The sequence below is a fragment of the Scylla paramamosain genome, chromosome 12 (assembly GCF_035594125.1).
Source record: "Scylla paramamosain isolate STU-SP2022 chromosome 12, ASM3559412v1, whole genome shotgun sequence".
NCBI classification, from domain to species: Eukaryota; Metazoa; Arthropoda; class Malacostraca; order Decapoda; family Portunidae; genus Scylla; species Scylla paramamosain.
Window position 1 is genome coordinate 1,582,501 of NC_087162.1, and position 27,500 is coordinate 1,610,000.

A 27,500-nucleotide genomic window follows, 5' to 3' on the forward strand; every position below is an offset into this window, starting at 1 on the left:
TCAATCATTAAACCGTCGCGAGTTTATCCAATACAAATAGAGGCGGTCAAGGCACTTCTTCCGGGTCCTGCTTCCCTCCCTCGTGACTGCAGGGGCGCCGAGGTGCTGAGGGGCTGGGGTGCTGAGGGACCGAGGTGCTGAGGGGCGGGTTGGGTTACCGCCGTGTCTCAGGGGACGTTGGTGGTGGGTGTCGGCGTGTCCGTGTCCGTAAAGTGCGGCGTGTGCGGGCGTCGTGGCGGGGAACAGGTCAATACCGCCACAGGTGAGTCCCTCCCCAGAGTCGGCAGGTGTGCCTCGTGTGCCGCTCACGCAAGGCTGCCTCTCCCCTCTCCCTTCATCCCTCACCCCAGCGCCACCCCCTTGGGAACCAGAGTGTGGCTGCTATATAGTGACACGTGACCTGCTGTGTGGCTATACGACCTGCGAATTGCGGCCCTGTGTGGCTGTGACCTGCGAATTGCGACCCTGCTTAGCTGTGACATGCGAATTGCGACTGTGTGCAAATTTTACCTCTGTGTGGCTGTGACCCGCGAACTTTGCTTCTGCGTGGTTGTGACCTGCGACATTTCCTGATATAGTTTTAGGACTTGCTGAGTAACCTGTTGTGACTTCATGACCTGTGACCTGCAGTGGCTGCCTCAACGATCAGCTGCATTACTGTGTAACTTGTAACCTCTAACCTGTTGTGTGGCTATGACCTGTGACCTGCTGTGTGCCATGTTGCCATCCGTGACCTGGTGTATGGCTGTGTGGCCCGTGACTCGTTATGTGACCGCCTGACCCGCCACCCGCTGTGCAGCCGCATGACCCAACACAAACGTACACACACGTACACACAAACGTGGCAACCTCTCACGCTTCCTCCTGACAGCGACGTGCGTGCTTAGTTTAATCTAATGCGGCACTACACGCAATCAACTTTCAAAGCCTGATGTGAATTGTAAGATTTATGATAATTATCTATGTAGCTAGATACTTCCTTCCTCCAATCTCTGCATGTATATGTGTGTGTATGTATGTGTATGTATGTGTATGTATGTATGTATGTCTTGTTTCCGGTCTATGTCTAAACTCTTTCTCTCTCTCTCTCTCTCTCTCTCTCTCTCTCTCTCTCTCTCCTCTCTCTCTCTCTCTCTCTCTCTCTCTCTCTCTCTCTCTCTCTCTCTCTCTCTTATCACACACACACACACACACACACACACACACACACACACACACACACACACACACACACATAAACACACTGATGGACAGAAAAAAAAGCGATAAAGAAAGTAAAAAAAATGGAAGGTGCGTGAATATGATGTGAGGATTCCGGCGGCCTGGAGGTTATATGTAAACTCAAAATAAGTCGCAAGAAGCGTTTGTCTTTGGTACAGTGACGAGAGGCAGTCACTCGAACCAAAGACACAGTTAACCCCCAGTCATTTCTCGGCCGGCGAATCCTCTCTTCTCTGTCATCAAAGCAGATTAGGCAGATCCGAGACTGACCACTCCCAGGCAGGCCATGCTGACGTGACCGCCCGAATTATCTGAAGAATTTAACCGCATCGGGTACCGAGTGCTATGAAATGTTCTCTTGACCCCACGATCCCTCCTCTCTCTTTATCTCTCCACGACGGAAGGGAGTTGTGGCAAAAGGAGGATTAGAGGCGATATGAAGGAGTTTTCAGTGAGAGAGAGAAAAGGCAGAAAGGTAGAAAGTGAGAAGGTAGTTAGTAGGAAGGACAAGGGAGAGGAAGGGAAGGAAGGCTAAGCGCTGCGTGGAGGAACGGCTTACATTCCTGGTGTTATTACTGGCCCAAAGAGGGATTGGGAGGCCCGCATGAGTCTCCTTTCTCGGCGCAACTTTTTGTCTCAGGCGATTTGCGGATGAGCCTCTGCCTGTATTGGTGTCATAATTTTTTGGTGACCCGACCTTTGTTGATACTGTGTAGGGCAGAGCGACCAGGCGGCGTTTGTTTGTGTGCGACTCTGCCAGGACCACCTGATTGGGTGAGGTTTTTCAGGTGGACATATAGTGTTTGCTTTGTATGTTTTGTTCATTAGTATGTTCTGGTGAGGGAGGTTGTGATGTTAGGTTTAGGAGTGATGTGTTTGAAACCTGAGGAGTAGAGAGGTGTGTCGCTTTCTTGTGCAGTATTTATTTGTGTGTGTGTGTATGTGTGTGTGTGTGTGTGTGTGTGTGTGTGTGTGTGTGTGTGTGTGTGTGTGTGTGTGTGTGTGTGTGTGTGTGTGTGTGTGTGTGTGTGTGTGTGTGTGTTAAAAGAGAGAACGAGAGACAAAAAAATTATCACCAGACAAAGAAAAAAAAATAAAAATAAAGAAACAGACTGAAAAAAGTAATGCTCTATACATTTATATATCCTACACGTTAAGTATATTACACAGGCTAATGTTATTTTAATTTCGGATTAATTGTGACTATAATCCCCACATATTAACCTTTCTTGTTTCTCCCCTCCAGGTATGTGTGAAGGATCACTTGCATCCCAGTCTTCTCCCCTTCATCCGCGCCGTGGCTCCTTGTTCTCTTGGCAAAATCTAAGGTAGGTACTGAAGTAAAGAAGCATCTACGTCGTATTTCAAACTCGTGTAGCCTTGTGTCGCTTGTTTGGTTCACCTTTTAGTAAATACTGTATTACTCTTTCCATTAATTTCAATACACCACAAACACACGACGTGAAATCTACTGGTACTTTTTGACCGTCATTATGTTTGGCAGGCAATAATGTAGGACTCCATTGGAAGCGTAATTACTTGAATGTGATTGTTCATTTTGAGTCTCATATTTCTGTTTTGCATCATGCGAAGATCCAAGGAAGACAAAGGCGAAATTAGCGGCGGGAAGCATGTCTGTCCCGTCCATCCCAGAGTTGATGTTGTTGCCCAAAGAAAGAAGTGAGTTAGTTGCTATTTCTTTCAGCGGTCAAAGAGTTCCATTAAAAGCAGAACATTAATTTACGAATATGTGATGCCCAAGTTTAACAGATACCGTTAGCTGAAACTTAGGCTGCTTTTGCGTCTCATTACATTGAAAATAATGACGAGAAAGACATTTTGTTTGAGATTTGATGGGGAACGCCGATACGTGAGAGAGAGAGAGAGAGAGAGAGAGAGAGTCAAGTCAGTAAGATGGGAATATTAAAGGAAAAATTAGATATTCTGAATTTCTGCTCCATGAGTCCGTGGTTGAATGTTGGCCGCCGCGTCCTAATGGTTCAAAGTGGGCTAGAGTTGTGGCGAGGGCCAAAAGTACGTGTCAGCATTATAATAATTTCTCTCTCTTTCTCTCTCTCTCTCTCTCTCTCTCTCTCTCTCTCTCTCTCTCTCTCTCTCTCTCTCTCTCTCTCTCTCTCTCTCTCTCTCTCTCTCTCTCTCTCTCTCTCTCTCTCTCTCTCTCTCTCTCTCTCTCTCTCTCTCTCTCTCTCTCTCTCTCTTTATTTTCATAGGTACGAGGTGTGTCATTAAAGTTCCAGGACTGGTGCCACACAAGTTTTATTTCACATCCAGGCTACAAACTATAGGTTATCTCCTTCGAAGTAATCCCCCTGGCACCGCATGCACTTGTCCATCCTTCTCTGCCAGGCTTGCATGCACTGCTGGAAGGATTCTTGCGGGATGCTCCTCAGCTCCGTCGTCACGGCCTTTTTGATGTCGTCCGCATCATCAAAACGGGTCCCCTTCATGACCTCCTTGAGCTTGGGGAAGAGGAAGAAGTCGCACGGAGCGAGGTCAGGTGAGTAGGGCGGTTGCTCCAGCACGGCGATGTTCTTCTTGGCCAAGAACTCTCTGATGCTCAGGGCATTGTGAGCAGGCGCATTGTCGTGGTGAAGCAGCCACGAGTTGCCCTGCCACAACTCCCGCCTCTTCTCGCGCACTGCACGAAGCAGACGCCGCAGTACTTCTTTGTACACATGTTGGTTGACTGTCTGGCCCTGTGGCAAGAACTCGCAGTGGACGATGCCCCTCACATCGAAGAAAGCGATCAACATGACCTTGAAGCTGGACCTGGACTGCCTTGCTTTCTTCGGCCGTGGCGACGCCGGACTCTTCCATTGAAGGCTCTGGCGTTTGGTCTCCGGGTCGTACTCAAATACCCAGGACTCATCGCCGGTGATGACTCTCCTGAGCAAGTCTGGTTCAGTTTCCAGACGCTCGAGGATGTCCTGACACACCTGCATGCGTCGTCCCTTCTGGTCATCGTTCAGGAGTCTCGGCACCATCTTCGCACAGACTTTCCGCATGCCCAGATCTTCAGTGATAATCTTCCACACGCTGTTGTGGTTCATGCCAAGCTCATCTGCGATCTTTCGAACAGTCAACCGACGATCGTCACGCACCATCTGCTTGACACGCTCAACATTGGCCTCATTCCTGCTCGTTGAGGGTCTTCCACTCCTGGGGTCATCTTCCACGTCCTCCCGGCCCTCTTTGAACCTCTTGCACCACTCAAAAACACGTGAGCGTGACATTGTCTCATCCCCGTACACTTTTTGCAGCATACCCAGTGCTTCTGACGGCGTTTTCCCCAACTGCACCAAAAACTTCAAGTTTGTTCGCTGTTCAGCGCTCATTGTTAAACGACCTGCAACAGAGGACATGATTTTAAAAGCACGTAAGAAAAAGATTAGTGACTGTAGAGGGTTGGGAGCGCAGTTGTATACTCCAGAAGGATTACTTTGAAGGGGAAATATGGTGGTTTGTGGCTTGGGTTTGAAATTCATCTTTTAGGACACCAGTCCTGGAACTTTAATGACACACCTCGTATGTATATAGATATTTATGAACAGAGTTTCTTTTTATATGTGTGTGTGTGTGTGTGTGTGTGTGTGTGTGTGTGTGTGTGTGTGTGTGTGTGTGTGTGTGTGTGTGTGTGTGTGTGTGTGTGTGTGTGTGTGTGTGCATGTGTGCGCGCGCGCTCGTCCGTGAGCTATGAAACTAATACCAGGGTCCCAAACCAGTAATCGGAATCTTCTGTCTATTTATTTTTAGTGGGTTGAAGCTGGCAATCTCGCTCGAGCATTTTATCCCCAGTTAAAGGAATAGTTTTGGTATCATGATCCTTAGCGCGAAAGATTTTGGTGTAGAGAACGTGAACATGCGTCCTTTGGGATTAATGTGACTCCTGCCCCCTGCGTGACTAAATGGCCTGCTTGCTCTTTTGGCAGTGTGCGGTATAAAAGACGTTGCAGCTGCAGCATACGTGATGAACTACCTAACGATGAGACGGCAACTTGCATAGCGCCGGAATGAATCTCGCAGTTATATGCATAAAAAAAAAAAAAGAAGAAAAGTATTTTTTTAAATTGCCATGAAAGTAAAACTTATGATTACCCGACAACCGTACTTGTTTTCATGCTTTCATACACATCTTTCACTTATAATATTACATGTGTGAAATGACACTTCGTATTGACACGTAATTTATAGTTATGATAATTCCTAGCCTAAAATAAAAATAAAAAAAGAGAAAATGTACGGCAAACATTAAAGAATGGTGGTCACAGAGAGAGAGAGAGAGAGAGAGAGAGAGAGAGAGAGAGAGAGAGAGAGAGAGAGAGAGAGAGAGAGAGAGAGAGCACATCGTCTTGTTTTCATACTAACTCCCCTACATGAATGATGACAGAAATTCAAGACTTGTTAACATTCACACTTGAAGGTCGGCGCGTGAGTATGTGTATTTGTCCGTTTGTTTGTCCTCGAGTGTGGCTGCAGGTTGATACGGCGGGGCTGTCTGCCTCCCCTGCAGCCCGACTCGGTCTGTCTGAGGTGCTGCACTGAGTAAATACACATCCCCTACCCTCCCTGGTCTCCGGTGACACCCTCCTCTTGTGTCAGGAGGAGAGGGTAGTTGTGTCAGTAATTTAAATGGATGTGCGTGATAAAGAAGCCCAAACAGACCTACTGATGTCACCACACTGGAGATTTATGAGTGAAGTTCTGAATAATAAGCGTCATTGTAACCAAGGGAAGATTTTAATGAGATGCAGAACATGATGCAAGTACGGAGTGATCCTGTCTAGCTGCATAATGTTTCTTTGAAGATGAGGAGGTGGTGTCCAATGAAAGCGGAGGGGAGCCTATTCTTGGCTATGTTCTGCATCTCGAAGGGGTGGAATGAGAGAGAGAGAGAGAGAGAGAGAGAGAGAGAGAGAGAGAGAGAGAGAGAGAGAGAGAGAGAGAGAGAGAGAGAGAGAGAGAGAGAGAGAGAGAGAGAGAGAGAGAGAGAGAGAGAGAGAGAGAGAGAGAATTTGCCTTATTCAGCTTGTATTTCTTTTAGAGCTTATATATTCTATTTGCACGATAGCGTTGAAAAATGAAGCGTATAATATGTAATGATAAAATTGTCAACATACACACATAAAAAAAAGTCTGTTATTTTTTCACCCCCTGTGGCATGACTAAGATTCTTTAGGATCATCTCTACCACATTAACCAGATATTTTTAATGAGCGTCTTAATACGAAAGGAGTACGTGTGTGGTCATTATTACCTACATTATTATACCTTCTGCATGCATATGATTATCTGCGTACTTATTAATTAGTCACATATTATTGTTTCACTTCCTAAAATGAAATTATTATGAAACCATGCCTGTCTTAGACGTAGTTTTCGGTTTTCAGTTCAGTACACATCTATGAATCCTTGCGTTTGCTTCCAAGGACTAGCAGAAGATGAAAAATATTTAAGCGTCTGTGTCCGGACATAAAAGTTCTCTTGGTGAATGTAGGCGACGTGTTGGTCGTAATGCTTAGCCCCGGCGATTACCAGAAACGAAGCCGCACCGTGACTTGCTGCCATTATTCAGCCTCGATGACAGATTTACATCGTACGTATTCTTTGCTAAGAAGGTGACGCTGCTCTTTCTGCCTGCCGCCTTGCTTGCATGGGCGCCTCGGACAGTCTCTGGCGATGTTCAGCTGTTCAATACATATACTTGAGCAGCTACTTCCATCCATCACTCATCCACCCATCCAACCCCCCCCCCCCCAGCACACACACATCTCTTATAATTCCTCAGTATCTTTATTTTGCTCTCATTCTGTTGGTAAGAAACATTATAAAAAAAAATAATAATAAAATAATCCTCTATGCATGCATTCGTCCGAACAAAATCTCTTACCTTCACGGTGACAAATTCTTCTCATTACTTGAAGGGAAACCCTAATGACTGGCCGATGTGTTAATGACGTTAATCTTGAGCATTTCTGTGAGTTGGGTCTTTGAAGTCAGTTTGATGTGTGCCGCGTGTCAAGGTGCGTGTATGCCGCTCATGATCCCTGTGTTCTCTCTCCTCCTGTAATCTTCACTATTTATAGAATTGTCTTCCATGTGTCCGCCGACAGTATTTACAACCCACGCAGCTCGTCTTTCTCCACCTGCGTCGAAAGTAGTGGTCACTTTTACCCACCTTAAAAGACTCATCCTCAGGTCCTCATCTACACCTACCCACGAACACATGAATATTAAATTTGGAGACATGAGGGAGACTTGCTTTCATATATACATATAAACTTACAGACTACCATCTCTTTGACCGTAGATTCCTCAGAACTCCTCAATTACTCATGAGAAACATAAATTTTTCGTGAGCAAAAATTACTCTTATCTTGGCAAGTACTTGAGGAAGATGTACGTCCTTTTAGGAGTTATTATCAACCATAAATACTCTTCTAACTGTCGCTAATTCGAGGTGTGAAGATATTAGTTGAGTGAATGTTTTACTGACCAGGTTGGCGTGGAGAAAACCTGTCAGCCGCAAGCACAAACTTGTTCTCGTATTCGTATTTAATTTAGCGACGCACCAGTTGCAAATAATGAGATTGTTCTTGATTTCAAAACCACCTACCTCTACTGTACATGTGTAAAAATGTAAATGGGGACTAAATTCAACATTCTTTAACTTCGAGCCACTTCATGATAATTTGGAAGTGATAGGAAAGATTAAATCAAAAGTAATGTCCGTAATCCCATTAGGAACCTGGTATCTGTATTGCTAGGATCACCTACGGCTGTCTTCTCTTGTCCACGGCAGAAGAACATGTTTTGGGAATGCATAAAAGGTCCTTGAACTGCCACAAGCGTAAATAGCACAGCAGGAATAAAAAAAAAAAAAATATGGTCATTTGCATTGCACCAAGAATTTAGTGGCTGCTCATAGAACCGATGTGCTCTGATGACTGGTTCATTGGAAGAAAAGAGTGCAGTTTACACCCTTTGGAGTTCATTTTTACAGGTCAAGGAAAGATACTGTGTTCTGAAGGCGTGTACATGTTGATATACTCATGGTGTGTTAAAAAAATGTTGAGTGCAGGGTGGCGCTACACCAGGGCGAGTCCGTGACACGCAGCCCTGAAGTCGTATTAATTATTCCCAACATCGCTCGCGTCCGCACTAGAAACGAACGTACCACTCTTTCCCGACCCCGTTTTATTGGTCATTACTTGGTCTTTAACCCAGTAAAGGAGGTGGGCGGCGGCCGTTCCCCTATGATTCACTTTTTGTTTCGTTTCTAGCTTCCTGTTCGTGTCATCTGTTCAGAGCACCATCTGCCTTTCAGCCTGTTTGCCTTGTTTGCTGTTAGTTATTATGTTTCTGTTTTCATTTGTTTGCGGAAGCGTATTGGAAGTTTGCACAACGGCGGTGTTGAGGACTTGTTGCTCTTTCATCCTACTAAAGGAATCAGAAGGCCAGCGACACAATCGGTCTTTTTTTTTCTTATTCTTTATTGCTTTCCGATCCAGAGTTATTGTTTCCCGCTGGCGATGTTTTCCTGTGTCAAGCATTGTTTTCCTCCCAGTCTTGGAGCTGCTGGCCGCCATCAGGCAGATTCCCCCACCCTCGCCCTTCCCTTCCTCCAGGAGCGGGGCGAGCAAGAAGCAGGGTTCAGGTGGGACTAATGGCCGGTCTGGGCACCACCATCCTACCACAAATATTATACACACATTTTTCTTACTTCCGTTGAATTATAGCAAAATTCTGGTGTTCGAATCCCAATGCGTAGCGGCATGGACCACAAATAAGATGGCCCAGGTGCCTTTAGCTTACCTCGATTATCCAGGAGGGAGTTTTTTAGGACATTTTCATTGGAGTAATCTTGAAGGAGTGGCCTTCTTGATGTCAAGGACGTGACTCATCGTCGATGACTGTAAGGCACCTGTGGAACTTGCGGGCTGAGGTGGTTGTGAGGCATGAAATGCAGTTAAAGTTGAAGTTGATAATCTCGGCGGCGGAAGGAAAATGAAGTTGCATTACAAATAACACTAAAACGTTTTACGACCTCAGGATGTCATAAGAAGTGAGACAATTACATCGTGACCTAAATATCGCTAAAACACTGGGAAAGTGTTATTTTTTTTTTTTTATCATAAAGAAGTAAAAACTTGGGGTCGTAGGGCAAAGTTGCCGCGGAGACTAGCGAGAGGCCGGTGCCCGCTGGTATGTATAAGGACTCCCGGCTGACTGGGGAGGCAGAGGGACGAAATAGTGCCAGTGGCTATGGGCTACGGATAATAAACAGCGGATATGTAAGGTAGCAGGTGGAGCCAGGGGGATGCGGATGGGATAAGGCGAGGCATGAGGGGAGGTGGGCTACCAGCGCGGTTAGGTATGGGCGACACGAGAGTATGGGCGGGTAGGGGTGAGCTAGGCATGACAGTATGGCACATCGCTGGCCCTCCGTGGCACCGGCCTTGGGGCCTTGTTATTTATATCTAGAGCTATCATTGGGTCTTCGCCGCGCCCACCACCGCCAACCAATAAACAGGGAAAAGAGTTAAGTAAAAAATGGTTGAGTGCTGGGCCTGGTGCTGGCAGGAACTTCTGCCTCCACCGACGCCACCACTGCCTCCACACGAGCTGCCATCACCCGCCAGCCTCAGCAGCGTCGGGTAAAAAGTTGGTGAGGCGCGGTGGTGCACGGCACGGAGGACGCACGTAAGAGGCAGTAGGCCTAGCGTGGCGCGGCACCCTCGCTCCCCAGCCAGTCTGTCCCTGCGCGCCGCTACAGCAAGAGCTGCGCTCCTGGCCACACCGCCCGCCCAGTGCCAACCTAGCCAGCCACACAAAGGCACCAGTGGGTCACTCAGCCGCCACTCCGGCTCACGACACCGCCCGCACCACCGTCCACACACACATGTTGTTTAGTGTGCAGGTTGTGATGATAGTCAATATTTAGTGTAAAATTTGCATATCGAGCGTGACAGGTCAGGTCAGCCATGAATCACAGTCACACGGCAGCATGGTTGTGTTAAATGGCAAACAGCCACAAGGCCTGTGAGTGAAGTGAATCAGAAAACACGCGGCACATAATCTGTGAGCGTCCAGGCCACGATGTGGTCGCACGTGGGCGTGGGTGGTAGTGCTGCAGAAGAGGCAGGTCCCGCTGAGGCGTCACCACATCACCATCCACACCACCCAGCCCTTCACCACGCTGGTCCACCTCCTCCACCTCCCCATCCTCACAACGACTGGAGATGGGACCCCCAACACCGACCTTACTCTCAGGTAAAGTCCGGCAGTGCCTCCCTCACGCTCAAAGGTGGTGCCACGTCGCCAACTTACCTGTCCGCTGCTGCTGCTTGCCACCGCGCGGTTCCGTCTTCCTAGCACCAGTCTCTGCTTTTTGTCGATATTTCCGTTACTTCATTGGCACGCCAGGGTCTACACGAACTCGTCTCCACACAGCATGTCATATAACATGAACGTGAACAAGAAACGCAGTCAAGTTAGCAAGCTTTTCATTTAGCTTTAGTCATTGTGTTTGTGGTTGCTTGGCAATTGCATTTGGTGAGCCGCAGGGTTGCAATGCGCACGCGCAAAATGCAGCCCACCTGTTGAACTCTCCTCGTGGGGATATGATCCGGTCCGGGAGCTTTGTTTTGCTTCGTCTTTTTTTTTTTTTTTCTTAAGGCTTTTATCTAACCTCCAAAGTTTAGGAATTTTGGCTCAGACTTCTGTACCGGGCAGTGTTCAGCCGTATGGGAAAAGAGACCAGTGACTCGCTAACTTTGTTCCGTCCGTCACACGCTGTCACAACCCCAGTATTGATTCTTCAGCAATAAACACGAGTCTTTTTCAGTGTCTGGCACAAGCGCAAGGACGAGTGATTTTTCATGAGATGATAACTTTTATTTTGGTCGTGTGTACGTGTGTGTGTGTGTGTGTGTGTGTGTGTGTGTGTGTGTGTGTGTGTGTGTGTGTGTGTGTGTGTGTGTGTGTGTGTGTGTGTGTGTGCGCGTTATTGGGCTGTGGTGTGAAATTCAATCATAACTGCCTCGATACTGCAAATATAATGATAAAAAAAACTTGCCTCGACTATTCCATTTCATTCTTTATTACCTGCAAATGGGTGCGGATAAACCAGACGAATAACCAGAGAGAGAGAGAGAGAGAGAGAGAGAGAGAGAGAGAGAGAGAGAGAGAGAGAGAGAGAGAGAGAGAGAGAGAGAGAGAGAGAGAGAGTCACCTCTAGCTGACTTCACATATTTTCTGATGGTTAGTTTATCATGTGTACTAACTCTCCCTTTCCTCAGGTGAATGCGTGTGTTTATTGTGTGCCGATGCATAAACAAATTCAGATTAAAGGTTCACCAGTCCAGTCCGCGTGAATTTGTCATGCGGATCAAACTTTCAATAACGGCGCTGAATAAACTCAACGTGGTAGGAAGTTAAGATGCGAAAAATGTTATATTTCTGTGGCATGGACCAGTTTTCAGATACACACACACACACACACACACACACACACACACACACACACACACACACATGAATAAAAAGTATGATCATCGTCATCTTCACCATCATCATCACCATTATCATATGACACCATCAAACACACGCACACACACACCCACACACACAAACATTACACGTTACAAAATCTTTTCTCCCACGTCACTACTAAGAACCCCATCAGCTCCTCAAACATTATTTTCCCCGGTCGTAAACGTTTTGACAGATACACCTCTCTTGCTATTGGCCCGACCCGCCGCTTTGCTATGGTCAAGCCGCGCACATTCATGAATCCACAAGTCTCCTCTGAGTCTGTTTCCTGTCGACTGAGTGATGGTCTGTGGCGGTCTACCTTTCCTCCTTTGGCTTCTCTCGTGGAACTCAGCCAAAACTTGTGATCAGTCGACGTGTGGCTTTTGTTCAAGTCCACGGCATGAGTGATGAAGTGCAGTCATTCACCACATGTTGACGAGTTACAGGAGCACCCGAGTCAGGAGACTAAGCGCCTTGCCACCATTAGACGGAGTTTGGGCCTGCATGGGTGTGTGAGTGAAATGTCTTGTATTTAGCGAACATCACTGCCACAGATGGGACGAAACTGAAGGACCACAGACGAAGCCGTATGAGATAGAGCGCCCCCGTCCCTTTCTCACGAGCTTCAGTGACCCTATAAAGCCTCTTTGATGAGTCTCTTGATATCTCGCACGACAAACATTTTGCGGAATTACTTCAAGTTCACTCATGCGATAACCAACAGTAAGAAATAAAGCTTCCCGTTATCGAATTTATATAATACCAGTAAGTATCGATGTTTTTACTTTAGACTGAGAGGAAGGTGAATCTTTGGCATTCACTCTGCATTGCTCATCTCCATATAAAAACACACATACATACACCCACCCACCCAATCAGACACAAACACACACTAATAGAAGGTGGTTTCGATTAGTCACAGACATGGAGGTCTTTTTGTAGCAACGATTTTGTTTGTTGGAGCAGAAAACTCCTTGTTGATGAATAAGTGATAGGTTTTGCTTGGCGTGTGCAGCACCGTGGCGGGCTGGGCTGAGGGGGGCGGGGACAAGCACAAGTAACGTCCTCACGGTACTGTTTTTGCTCTCTTCCTCGGTGGTCATCAGCATAACTCACTCAATTATTCACACACCACCGGGCACCAAGACACTCCTTCCCTCACCTCGCCTCAGACCAGGACCGGCCCCCTCCCTCAGCACGTTCACCTTTCTTTTCCTTCCGTGCACCACTTGAGAGACCATGACCAATATTCCCACTTATCTTTAATTAAGATTTTGCCTTCTCTCATGCACGTGGCACCTTATTTTCTTGACTATCTGACATTTGTTTATTTCTTATTATGGACTGTCATGTTTAACTTGATGACATTTTGAATTACTGAAGCATCTAGACTTAAAATACGGGTAGGAACAACGGGTAACAAATAGCCGGTAAAGTAATATAGACAGATACACACACAGAAAGAAAAAAAAAAAAAAATGCGGTTCTTTGAATGAATACATATGCATAAAATAGAGACTCCGATTGGTAACGATTTCCAAAACACACACACACACACACACACACACACACACACACACACACACACACACACACACACACACACACACACACACACACAGGTGTGACCACAGTGCAACTAACTATTAAAATTTTAGAGATTGTGTCCAAATAGCAGCAAGCAAGGCATGTGCAATGTGCATGTAGTAAGCAGTCTTCTTATTAAATGTGACGCTGCACCCTTGATGGTTACAGGGCAGCTTTTCTAAGTATGACGTTGCGTTTACACTAATTACGAGACGTTAAGAGTGCTTCAGACGTAGAATGAACATTTCTTCATTCGTCTTCAATCTTCTCTGAGTTATGATTGATAGTTTTTTTCTAGTGTGTTTTTTTTTTTTTTTTTTTTTTTTAATGAGGCGTAGCATTTTCAGCTGTGGAATCCCATTTTTTTTTTTCTATTCATTGTAAAGCCAGGATCTTCTTGTGAATGTTTTACTCATACATCAAGGTATTTCAAAAACTAATTGACGGCAGTATATTCTTTCCAACTATGCCAGTTTTTATGTTCGCCCGATTTCTGCATGTGTAAGCTACGATACATTGATTATTATTATGTTCAGTTATCTAGATCATCATGACCGTGCCTCGATGAATGTTGCATCCTTGCATTAAGGAACAAAGGATACCGTAAATATGTATGGAGTCACATGTCTACATTGTACATTGTTAAGCCGCTGGTATAAAAAGAAGCCTGTGGAAGCCCTTTGTCACGATACTGAGGGAGAGCCGTAGCCCGTGCTAAGTGGAGAGGGAGAGATCCTTGACGTTATGATTCTTTCTCACCTTGCAGTGACACAGATATTTGATACTTTTTCTAATGTCAGTATTACCATGACGTTACCGATGATAGTAGATATACTGACCTTCAATGTCAGATTATGGTTATGTTGTCAGATGTTGCCATAGAAACCCACTCCTTAACAATAGCTTGTTTAATATTGTTTTTACACGGCGATCAAAAGATATTCCCCACCTGTTATTAGAGAAGCTTTTGCCGGAAAATTAAGCTTACCCAAGACAAGAATGTGACAGCTTAGTACACCACGCCTTAAATCAAAACAACTACAGTTATCGAGATCTTTCTATATACATGTTAAAAGAGTAAAATTAGAAACTCAAAACCTTTATATAACAGAATCTTTTCAAAGAATTCTTAACCCCCACCCAAAAATAATAATAATAGTAATGATAATAATAATAATAATAATAATAATAATAATAATAATAATAATAATAATAATAATAATAATAATAATAAATGAAAAATAAATAAAATACAAGAATAAATAAAAAATAATAAAAATAAATAAATAACTAAATAAAAAAAAACACACACACACACAAACACAGAACACCAACACAAGAATCAGTGAGCAAATTATATCAACCCAGCCAGTATATTCACTCACTGACGAGCATCATCAAGCACAGCGTCTAGACAAGAAGGGCATCATCCTTACATCATCTGCCAGGGATCGAATGAAAGAATCACAAGCCGTGTATCTCTCCGAGGCTGTACATCTCTTCCATTTCGGTAAAAGGCGGATTCTTACAGTTCTTCCCGCGTATGAATCTCCTCAAAAATAGCTCTCCATGACATATGTGAGGGATGCTGCCTCGGTAATGTATACTTGGCAGAGAAAGGAATAGTGAGAGAGAGAGAGAGAGAGAGAGAGAGAGAGAGAGAGAGAGAGAGAGAGAGAGAGAGAGAGAGAGAGAGAGAGAGAGAGGATGAGATTGTTGTTGTTATTATTATTGTTATTATTATTATTATTATTATTATTATTATTATTATTATTATTATTATTATTATTATTATTATTATTATCATTATTATCATTTTTACTGCTACCACTACTTCTGCTTCTACTACACCACCACCATCACTACCACCACCACTACTGCTACTACTACTACTACTACTACTACTACCATCACCATCACCACCACCGCCACTACCACCACCACCACCACCACCACCACCACCACTACCACTACCACTACCGTTTCTATCAATTGCTGAGTAGGCGCGTCACAGCAAGCGTTGATCGATGGATGAGAGAAAACAGAGTAGGGAGAGAGTAAACTGTAGTTAAGCGCCATACATAAACTGTCACTCCTTATTCCTCCGCCATTAAACATCCGAAGACGAGATAAAAAAAAAGAAGACCAAGAGAGACAGAGAGATAGAAAGAGACGAAGAGGGAGACTACCTTTCGCAGCCTCGCCACGTGCAGTATATAAGCGCCTTCCATTCAAGCTGACGTGAGAGGAAGAAACAAAGGTAGCCACGAGCGCGCCTCCTTCGTGCCATGAATTCAATGAAGCGCCTCCCCCTCGGTTGTTGCTGTTGGGAATCGAACGGTGGTTGTGTAGTATCGACGTCTCCTTATGTGTTCAAGTAGTCCATCTTCATAAAGCTGTCAACTTCTCGCGCCAAGTGGGAGGCATCCCCATACTTTTATTTTTTCCCTTCCCTTCCCTTCTCTCTCTCTCTCTCTCTCTCTCTCTCTCTCTCTCTCTCTCTCTCTCTCTCTCTCTCTCTCTCTCTTTCTCGCTCGCTCGCTCGCTCTCGCTTTCCTCCCTCCTCCGCGTAAAGGGAAGTAGGGAAAGATCACTGGTAGAAACTCATATATATTGGCAATGTTTACTCCTCTCTGACTACTCGCCGAGACATGTACAAGATCGAGCTTCTGATTTCAAGGCGCACGGTCTCCGCCGCTCATCCTATTCTTTCTTTCTACGTGGCGTTCATGATGATAAAGGAATAGAAAAGACCTATCCGGAGGCAATGCACTAACGCCTACGTATCTCATTAAAATTAAAAAGAGAATGAAGACAGTGTAACGAAAAACAGAGTTGACAAAGAAAATAATGACCAAATATCGAGAGAAAGTTTAGTATGTATAGTTTGACTGTGTTTGATCATACCTTTAAATAAAAACTGGTTTTGTGTGTGTGTGTGTGTGTGTGTGTGTGTGTGTGTGTGTGTGTGTGTGTGTGTGTGTGTGTGTGTGTGTGTGTGTGTGTGTGTGTGTACGCGCGCTCGTCCGCCACACCACACCCGCCACCATGACGCACGTAGAACACACGCTGTATTTGCATGATACACATCGTAAATGCCAAATGAGCCCCACCTGGCGGTCCCACAGAGTAGCGCCGCGCCGCCCGACAGTCACACACGGCAGGTGAACCAGCCTAATATACCGCAGGTGGCGGAGGAGCCCCGTGGAGGCGCCGGAGGGGACCCAAGAAATGCTCAAGTCGCTACTGCCAAGTCGAGTTATTTTCGCAGAAGTTTTTTTTTTCTTCCGTGGTACCTACAGCCTTCTTAGCCGTAAACGTGTTAGGCGAACATTTTTGTAAGGAAGAAAAAATGAAGTACTCTGAGCATGAACTCCGCAGTAGTATGAATTGAGATCTTTTGTTATTCCTGCTGTGTTTACCCACGCTTTGCTTGTAAGAGATACCTGATTAAGAATTCAACTTGCTTCCAGTAAACCACATATGTCTAGAGACTTTTATATTCGGACACATTCCCAACACGACTATTGCCGCTTGAGAAGTACTAGTGGGGAAATGCATTTTTTTTTTCCCATCGTAATGTGATCCACTTGAAGTTCCAAAGCCTGGCGGGAAATGCAAGTAGGATGAGAGTATAGTAGAAAGGAAAAGCTGAGGATGAGATCTTTAGTACGTGAAATCAATATGAAGCTTGTTTTTCTCATGACCTTTGGAATAAACGAATGAATAAGATATCTTGAGAACGTTCCTTCTTACCCTAAGCGAATTATAATCCGTCATTTGGTATCAAGACCTGGAATGTAAGGAGTCTGAGCAAAGACAGAATAATGAACACTGGATGAACTGGGCGTGTCCTTGTCAGGGGAACCCGGCCTGCGCATCCATCAATCTCTTATCTCCCTCGCGTCACTTCACAGTTCAAAGTACTTGGTGTGTCTCGCTGTGTAGGCTTGCTAGGTGACTCCTTGCCAAAAGCCTCAGTGGCGATGAAAGACTGTAACACTTGTCAGTACTGTTTTATATTTTCTCAGGTCTAAACTTATTTTCTTGTTTTTTTTTTTATATATATATATTTTTTTCTTATTTACTGATATGTCTTTCTTTTGTCTCCCTTTGCTAGCTTCCACACACACACACACACACACACACTCTCTCTCTCTCTCTCTCTCTCTCTCTCTCTCTCTCTCTCTCTCTCTCTCTCTCTCTCTCTCTCTCTCTCTCTCTCTCTCTCTCTCTCTCTCTCTCTCTCTCTCTCTCTCTCTCTCTCTCTCTCTCTCTCTCTCTCTCTCTCTCTCTCTCTCTCTTACGGCCTCCTGTTAGTCATTTCTCCCTCCCTCGCCTTCCGTGTCTTCACGTCCGCTGCACACCGCCAACTTTAGCTAGTATGGGGCTGGGTTTGACTTATTAGCATATTTTCCTTGTCAGAGAGTGGCTTTCATTATGGTGTTGGTAGCTGTGCTGGTAGTGGTGGTGGTGGTGGTGGCTGGAGATGAAGACAGATGATGCTGGCCACTCATACGTAAGAAGTACATTAGTTCTTGCTAAAAAAAAAATACAGAATGCAGAGATATTTATAAATTTATCTTACCATTTAAGTTGTTTTTGCCTTCAGATAAGATTGTTAACCTGTCAAGTGTGATGCATGAGTAAATAATGATAGTAACACAAGAAAATTTCCTTTCACTTTGCCTACAAAACTATACGCAGGATTACAATCTGAGTAAGCAGAGAGTCGGTGTTTGAAAGATAATTACAAGCCGCCCCTGTAAGCTCCGCCAGTTCTTTGTCGTGTATTTCATTCGCCCAACTTGTTCTTACTCGTGTCCATGTACATGCTGTCAGTTCACCTACCCTAGGACTTAGAGAGAGAGAGAGAGAGAGAGAGAGAGAGAGAGAGAGAGAGAGAGAGAGAGAGAGAGAGAGAGAGAGAGAGAGAGAGAGAGAGAGGGAGGGGAGGGGGGGCTAGACAATACAACATGCAAACTTATCTACCTAACGAAGTATTATAATACTCACCATCGTACACTCACATTCCTTGTATATTCATTGTAGAACCCTAGATATTGTAAAATACTTAGACCTAGCCGGAGCCTTTTCTCGTAGGTATATCCATATAGGCATTAGTAATGATTACATACCCTCCGTTTATTAAAGGTGTATGCATATCCCAACACACACACACACACACACACACACACACACAAAAGAAAAAAAACACGAGCACGCAGGTACATGAGACCGAAAATAATCCTCTCATTAGCGCGTACACACTGGAAAAAACGCACACAGGAAGGGGAGAACAGCAGTAATCACTTGGCGATCAATCATTCACGGTGCACACACAGAGACACCACCAGACACCCTTTGCTTACGCACACGCACACAGAAGCACGTACAGTACATCACGTATACATAGCTACACACACACACACACACACACACACACACAGGGGCATGCACGTACGCACTCATGCACACTGGTTCAATACTTGTATAGTAAAACTTAAGTATACCTAAGGTACATTCAATATGAACTAACAGTGTCATATACACACGCACACAACGTCGATTTATAGTAATATGTAACATTATATATCAGGTACAGTTGAGGTGTATATCTTTTTATATATTTTACTCACTTCACTGAAACACACACACACACACACTCACACACACACACACACACACACACACACACACACACACACACACACACACACGTATATTTATCCTTCCTTGCGACTCGGCTAAATATCAATTATGAAGCGGTTTCGACGACTTCCACTGACAATCAATAACCAGCAGAATTGTCCGTCATTTTTCCACGCCTCCGTGAAGTGTCGAATTTGCTCACTTTTCCCGTGAACTCAGGCATTAAGTATGTGCCCGTAAATTGTCCATGTCGCCTCAGATTGCAGTGCAGGGAGCGGGTGGGCGGGGGTGAGACACTGGCCCTGGAGTCTCCTTCATGAATTCTTAACTGATTTCATGCTTAGACAGTACGAGTATAATAATAATGGTATGAATTGTAGTGGTGGTTGGTGTTGGTGACAGTAGTAGTAGTAGTAGTAGTAGTAGTAGTGGTAGTAGTGCTGCTACTGCTCCTACTGTTGTTGTTTTAGTGGTGGCGGTGGTGGTGGTGGTTCTGCCAACGTTGATGCTGTTGTTGCTGCGGCTGCTATTCATATTCATGTTAATTTTCTTGTCACACACACACACACACACACACACACACACACACACACACACACACACACACACACACACACACACACACACACACACAGAGAGAGAGAGAGAGAGAGAGAGAGAGAGAGAGAGAGAGAGAGAGAGAGAGAGAGAGAGAGAGAGAGAGAAGAGGAGCCAAAGTGACGCCAGACAAGAAAGGGATAACCGAAGAGTAAGAGACATGAGCGTGACAGCTGAGTAAGGCGGCGGGGCCTCGGGGGCACCGTGCGCATTCAGAACGACGCGGCTATGTTATCTAACAGAAAATATTATGTAAAAAATACTCCGAGCTTTCATATAGTTGCGTCAGGCGAGTTGCCAGTTGGCCTACTGAGGGGAATGAGGGAGGGAGTGGTGGGTGGAGAGGGAAGAGGGAGGGGTTACCAACAGTCGCTGTCCAAATGTAATGTAGGCAGCTTAGAGACTAAACAGAAGGAATGAGAGGGTAAGGAGGAGACGACTGATCTCATCGCTTATACCTGGACGGTCGGCAATACTGGCACGAATAGCGAACTAGTAAACATGCAAGTAGAGCATCGCTGAGTCTTTAGGGAGCTTGAAGAGGTGACTTTGCATTCTGCTTGTCATGATGCCACAGGGGTCTTTTCAATAGTGAGTGTATCTATTGAGAGAAAACACTAAACAACACTAAGTTTCAGGAACGGCATACAGCGTTCATTAAGTAAACGTATGGCGTTGATTCACATGTCACCTTGAGTGACAGCGGCACACTCTGTATGTAATACAGTTGTTGTTACTCGGTACAGATGAAATACTGGTAAGATTATGCATAGCTGTGTTTTGTCGGTCATTAGGAAATAATTCTGATGAAGTATGTGTTTTTGTTCACATTAGTTAGTTAATGTTCTTGAATACTTTGTAATAAAACTTACATTCAAAGCTGGCATTATGTTTAAGACTTTGGAAGAAGCTTCAAGCGTGTACAGTTATTTGTATGTTACAGTAGCATAGTGATCTTAGAATTCTAGAGTGAAAATAATATTAATTTCTGTCATGAATGGCTGAGCACTTCTCTCTTATTTTACTGACTACACACCACTAATTTTATGGCAACAGAAAAAGTGAACGGTTTGATCCAACGGTGAGCAGGAGGTGCAAAGGGCTCTTTCCCAGGTGGTGAGTGGCGAGCTTCACCATTACCTGTTATTTAGCTAAGTGGATAGAGGGGGAAAAAAAGTGTGTGTGTGTGTGTGTGTGTGTGTGTGTGTGTGTGTGTGTGTGTGTGTGTGTGTGTGTGTGTGCTCCCGTCGCGTGAGAGTGTTCATGGGTTTAGAGGCAAGCAGCAGCCCCCGACGTATCCATGGACGCTTAGGTATCACTCGCCCTCTTAGTTACCCCCCCTCAGACATTCAGGACATGACTCGACACGGCCGTGTTGTGTGCAGCCAATAAGCTTGTATGAATAGTAAATTGCGCCGAGTAATAAGTCTCTACCGGGGAACTGTGGTTAAGTCTTCTAATTACAGATTCAGACGCTGCTCCGCACGACACTGTGGAATTATTTAGCGCTCGCGTTTTTGGTGAGGGTCGAGGGGAAATGTGAAGAAGGAAAGGAAAAGAAGGGGAATGATCCGGAGAATTGCAAACCTTGTAACAAAATTATTTGCATAATATTGATAGTTATGAACGGTCTAAGTCAAATTTTAGATTCTGAAAAAGACTTTTTTTTTTATGTAACGTATTTTTGGCTTAAGTATTCTGGTGCTAACATGTATCTATATGCATAAGCAGAATGTTGTGTTCAGCAACTCTACCGCAGCTTGGCAATCAAGAAGCTAAAATTAACTTTACCTATGCTGGATAAACAAACTATTATTCATCACTGAACTCCCTCCATTCTCTATGAAGGAAAATAATCAATTTTCATCTTTTATCCCTCTCATCCTGTCTCGTTTTCTCTCTCCCTCAATTTCTCCTTGACGTTATTCTTTCGCCACTTGTAATGGAGAAGAAAGACGTGCGGACAGCGTGTTTACCTTTGGCGTGAACACCGCCACGCGAAAATTCGTTTTTAAAGTTACGATGGCACAATACATCATTCACTGGGAGTGGGAGACGCTCAAACAATTCAGCAGTCAAATAAACTCAAGAGCCTCATCGGGGAGACGATTACTGCGGCCATAAGAATGCAAAACACTCCCATGAGCCACAGAATAGTCGCCCCTCAGGCCGCAGGACCCAAGGCTTAGCTCTCGCGCCCAGACGGTTTTGTCCTGCGCCAGTCGAACACAGCTGGGTCGAACCTGCACTACGCGACCACGTGGTGGAGAGATGCACGCCCCGCCCAACTTCATTCATAAATCGAAGGTGTAAATGGAGATTAGGCGAACTGTTATTGTGTTTACCGAGAGTGTGGATGAGGGACAAAAAACTAAATGCTTTTGGAATTCGTTTTTGTCGGCGACAGACAGCTCAATAATGGACACTGACCATAATATTTGCTTATCTCAGTCTTATTTGTTTTGAGAGTCTGCCTCTGCAATAAATTAGAGGCACATTGCCAGGTGAGAAGAATTCTAAATAAAGCTGTTGTGCTGGATTCAGTTTTTATTAAATTAATTACTAGTAAATCTATAGGCACGTGGAAAATGACGCTGTCAACATTAACTCTTGAAATTGGTATATCATTTGCGAGACTTTCGCCGTTGATTCTACAGTCAATAACTGACTGAGTCCAGGAACTGTTGTGGTAGTAGACCCTCATGATTTACTCACCACATTGTCTGTCTGGCTGGTCTAAACATGCTTGTTACATTTACAAAAGAGACCAAAACAGAAGTCCAGGCGTCCTCGACCTCCTCACCAGTGGAAGGTTATTCACGTCTGACGGGAGATGCTCCACCCCTTGGCAGAAGTGAGACAAGAAACCGCCTTGGCAGCCATGTTTCAAGTGTCTTCAAGACTTAATATCAGGCGCCCCAGTCCTGGCAGAAGTGCCGGTCACCACAGTGGTTTGAAGCATGTAAGTCTTCTCCCGTTGATTTGTTGTTGCCTCCTCTTGTCTGTTCATCGTGTGTCAGTGGGAACCTTGGTGGTAATTTATCACCACAAGAAGAACCACTTGCCTTTGAGGGTGGCCCGCCGTCTGAAACTTTGGCCACTAGGGCTTTTATGATTGTCTCTCGGCGATGTTTGGTTGAAAAGAATCCTTCCGTTTGCCTTTCATAGACAATCTCTTCTGGCTGTGTGGTTTTGAAAGACCCACATTCGTAGTGCTGAGTTGTTGCTTCTGTTTTTGTCAAGGGAATCATTCATGTTGTTGGTTGTTTATGGGAGATGCTTTTAGCTGAGACGCAGCTGTAGGAAGTCTCTCCATTGCGACTGGTTCACATGGGAGTCTGTCATGGTTATACCACTAGACGGCGCCTCATTATGAAACTAACGAGTTAGGGAATTAGGTCTGTGTCGCACACTGCGGAGCGGCGCCCATTAACAAACTACACAGAAGGGTTAGTTTGCACCTCCCTCTTGTCTTCTTTGCACTGAAATATCTGGTGAAGGATTGGTCCATGAACACTTCCCGGGACAGCATACAAGGAAGAGAAAATGCGATAAAAGGATTATCTAGGAGGAAAATTTCACGGTGGTTTAGTGGAAGGAAAGCTGTTGTTGTGGAGCTGTTAACAAGGTGCACGGTCGGTATAGCGGAGGATGGGAGAGAATCCTGGGAATGTTTACGGCGAGGCCTCGGAGGCTGAGGCGGGGCGGGGAGAGAAGTTCGTTGGTTGTTGTTGTTGTTTACTGTTTCTTCTATTTTCCCAATTAATACAAGATTCCAAATACGTCTTCGCAAAATTATCATCCACCAAGATTACTTACTCCTATATTGATTCATAACAATCCATCATTACCTCTATAATTATATGGCACATACAGACAGACAGTATGGATGTGCCGTGGAGGACTGATACGGGATGCATTCTTAATGGGAGTGTAACAGAAAACGTCAATCCTGTAGAAAATATGAGGAGACGCATCCCGACACGAGGATGACGGCGGAGGGAGAGGCGTGGAGGAACGAGCCATAAGGGAGAAAGGAAGAGGCATCAGCAGGGTGGTGAAGCGTGACCCTCCCAGGCCCTTCTCTAAGTGCTGCACCTCCCTCTCCGCCACCACCAGCACTACCCCTCTCTCCTCCACCTCCACTACTACTACTACTACTACTACTACTACTACTGGTGGTGGTGATAGTGCTGCTGCTGCTGTTGTTGCTGCTACAATATATTATTCTTTATAGTTGCTACTAAAGCAACTGCTGCTGCTTATACTATCACTACCGCAGCTATCTCATTAAACATTACGATTATTATTACATCATCATCATCAGCATCATCATCATCAACAACAACAACAACAACAACAACAACAACAACAACAACAACAACAAGACAACAAAGACTCAACTGTAAGAATGCGTTCTTGTGCATCAAACGGTTTACACTTTTCCCTGTTCAGTTGCAAAAGCCAGCCACTTTTCTGGTCTTTGTACTCACCGTGTTATCTGTCACGGCTGTGTTATTCCGCGATCATATATTTCGTTAAATAATACAATGAAAAATAAGTGGACTGAATTGTTTGTCTCAGGAAGTGTTCTCGCGTGGCCTCACCTGCCCTTACCTGACCTTTATATTCACCTGCTCGACAAACATACACACGCACGAGCCCATTGTGTTGTACGTCTACGGTGTCAAGAGTAAAGCGATCATCATATTTGCCTTTCCTCCATAGTCTTTTACCTGATATTGGACCGTCTTTGAGTAGGCCGAAAAGTTCCCCGCCGCGCCGACACGAGGGCCCGCGCCGGTGGGAGAAGCGTGACATAAATAATTGGGGGTCGGGCCTGGGGTGGTTGAAAACTGCAGGAAACGTGAATACTGCTGTTTACACTCCTGCAGACTCTGTTTTCAGCGATCATTTCCAGGGGCGGGTCACTTTTTTCACTGAGTTGCTTAAAACGTTTCTTGTGTTTCTTCCGTCGCTGTTATGTCTCTCCTCCATAATCTCCGTGGTCGGGTGACGCCAGGGTGGGGTGAAGGGCGGTGGCGAACAACACGCTCATACAGCTAATTTAGGTGAAAGAAGCGGCGAAGTATAAGCAATTGAACTTCATCTAAAATGTTACAAAGGAGTTAGTTGGCCGTGATTCTGATTAATAGTGGGAATCAAAAGGATTGCGGTACATGAGTGAGTGGGTGAGAAAAACTGCTCGACTATTGACTTGGGGGAAGAAAGGATGGGAGACGGAAGAAGAGTTCATATGAAAAACAAAAGAGCAAGTTGGAACAGTGAGTCTTGTTTCGGGTGCAGGCGGCGGGTGTTGCGCAGATCAGAAAGGGTCGTTCTCGCTAACCTTTCCTGAGTCGTTTGCGGAGTCTTAAGTTATGAAATGCGAAGACGTTCTTTATATAGATGTGCATGGTATTACTATCATTATTATTATTATTATTTTTACTCTTCCTGCATATTTACTACAATATGCAGAGACACGCTCGCTGCTAATTCTGGAATGTTCAAGCCGTTATATAGTCCATTTATAAAACTTTTGCATCAAGAAAAATGTTGGTCGTGCTTATGAACAGGATGAGTTCTCGGTGATGAGGAATCTCCCCGTCATCGTCATTAATATTAGCCATTTACATTCATTACACAAATCCGAGTCTATTTCTCAAATTCTGTGTGTCTGGATTTTTAATTGATCTCTTTCTCGCTGTGGAGCTTTGAAACACCGCTATGCTGAACGCCACCATGTATTCATTTATGCCTATCTGAATATTCTAGATTTTTACTTATAGTTTCATCGAGGGAAAAAATGTTTCGAAATAAAAATAAAAAAATAAAAAAAATATATATATACGAGTATATATATATATATATATATATATATATATATATATATATATATATATATATATATATATATATATATATATATATATATATATATATATATATATATATATATATATATATATATATATATATATATATATATATATTTATTTTTTTTTATTATTATTATCATTTTTTTTAGACTTTCACAGATTTACTAACAACCTTTTCTTTCCTCACAGGTAAGACAGAGCGAACAACGGTAACGCCGCACCAGGCAGAGTTTACCTGACAGGTGTGTAGACCTTTATTGCCACCACCAGATTACTCTTTTTTTCTCCAGTTACATACAAAAAAATTCTGAAATCTTCACAGTACACTAGCGGCTATGAAAGTACACTAGAAATTACAGTTTGACAAGGAAAAAATCAATCATCAGTGAGGGACAAAACCGATAAGGCGGGTCTGGGGGAAAGGGAGACAGCACTGCAGTCTGTAATTTTCATTATCTGTCATAATTATCGTGTGAGCCTCAGTTATATAGTGATTTCCCAACTCTCCCTCCACATTATCTCACCTATTATCCTCTGCCTAATCCGCGGCATTTTTCGCGTCGTGGGAAACCGCTTTTGTTTCTTTAGTCTCGGTCATTGTCGAGGCGGCGGCTCCTGGGCTCCTGGGCTCCTCCTTCACGCCGCGTCAGTCCCCGCATCCTGTATGGTAATGGGAGGGGCATATTTAGGTCTCTCGATCCCTTGGCCTCAGTTCATATATATATATATATATATATATATATATATATATATATATATATATATATATATATATATATATATATATATATATATATATATATATATATATATATATATATATATATATATATATATATATATATATATACTTACACTTGTTCAGTTTCTAAGTAAGATCGTAAGGGAAAGGATTGATTATAGAAGATTCGGAACCGTGTAACATTTTAGCGACACAGCTTCCCAAAGTATTGAGAAAGGACCTAACCACCTTAGCTCTGTGTGTGTGTGTGTGTGTGTGTGTGTGTGTGTGTGTGTGTGTGTGTGTTTGTGCGCGCCCATGAGAAATAGAGCAGTGCATGGCAAGTTGACTGGAGGGAACACGCTCGCTTGCCACCCTTCTCCTCCTCCTCCTCCTCCTCCTCCTCCTCCTTCCCGTGCTGTGTTTCTTACTCGCCACCCCGCCGCCCGGCCCCTCCTCTCGCCCCACCCAGGAGGAGCTCACCCTTGTATCTAATCGGTCAAAATTTGTGGATATTTGGGGATAATCTTAGTTCCGCCTGTCTGTCTGTCTGCGTGCTGGTTCGCTGTCGTCACTCACGCGGCGATCTGGAGGCAAGAATTATATAAATGTGTGCATGTAAACATCATACCGTCTTTGTATAATGTGATATATGTACACACACAGGCACATAAACACACACACACACACACACACACACACACACGTTCTTTGAGTTGTAGAACTAAGGCTGTGCTATGGCAGCTATGAAAAAAATAACAGCTCTTCATCAGTACGCATTTAATTCGTTGTTATATATATATATATATATATATATATATATATATATATATATATATATATATATATATATATATATATATATATATATATATATATATATATATATATATATATATATATATATATATATATATATAATGATGTTTTTCCCTGTCCCCAGCGATAAAATAACGTGTGTCTTGCACGTACACATTTTAACGCAGGCAGTTCAAAGGGAATGACGCTCCCGCAGTGAAGTCTGCCGCCTTGCGTGCCCCCTGAGGGCGCCGCACCTCGAGGAGAAACACCAGCACGCGCCTCACCTGTCCGTCCGCCAGCCCGCCGCAACTCACACGCCTCGCACGTCAGCGCACCGCGGTGTGGCACGCAACTCTGTCACACGACTCAGACTGCCTGCTCTTTTGGAATATCCTAGCAACCAGGAATGGACGAATCTCTCCTTTTCTGGAATACGTGCCTCATTTCTGCACGATGCACCGATTTTGTAACACGAAGGTGCTTTC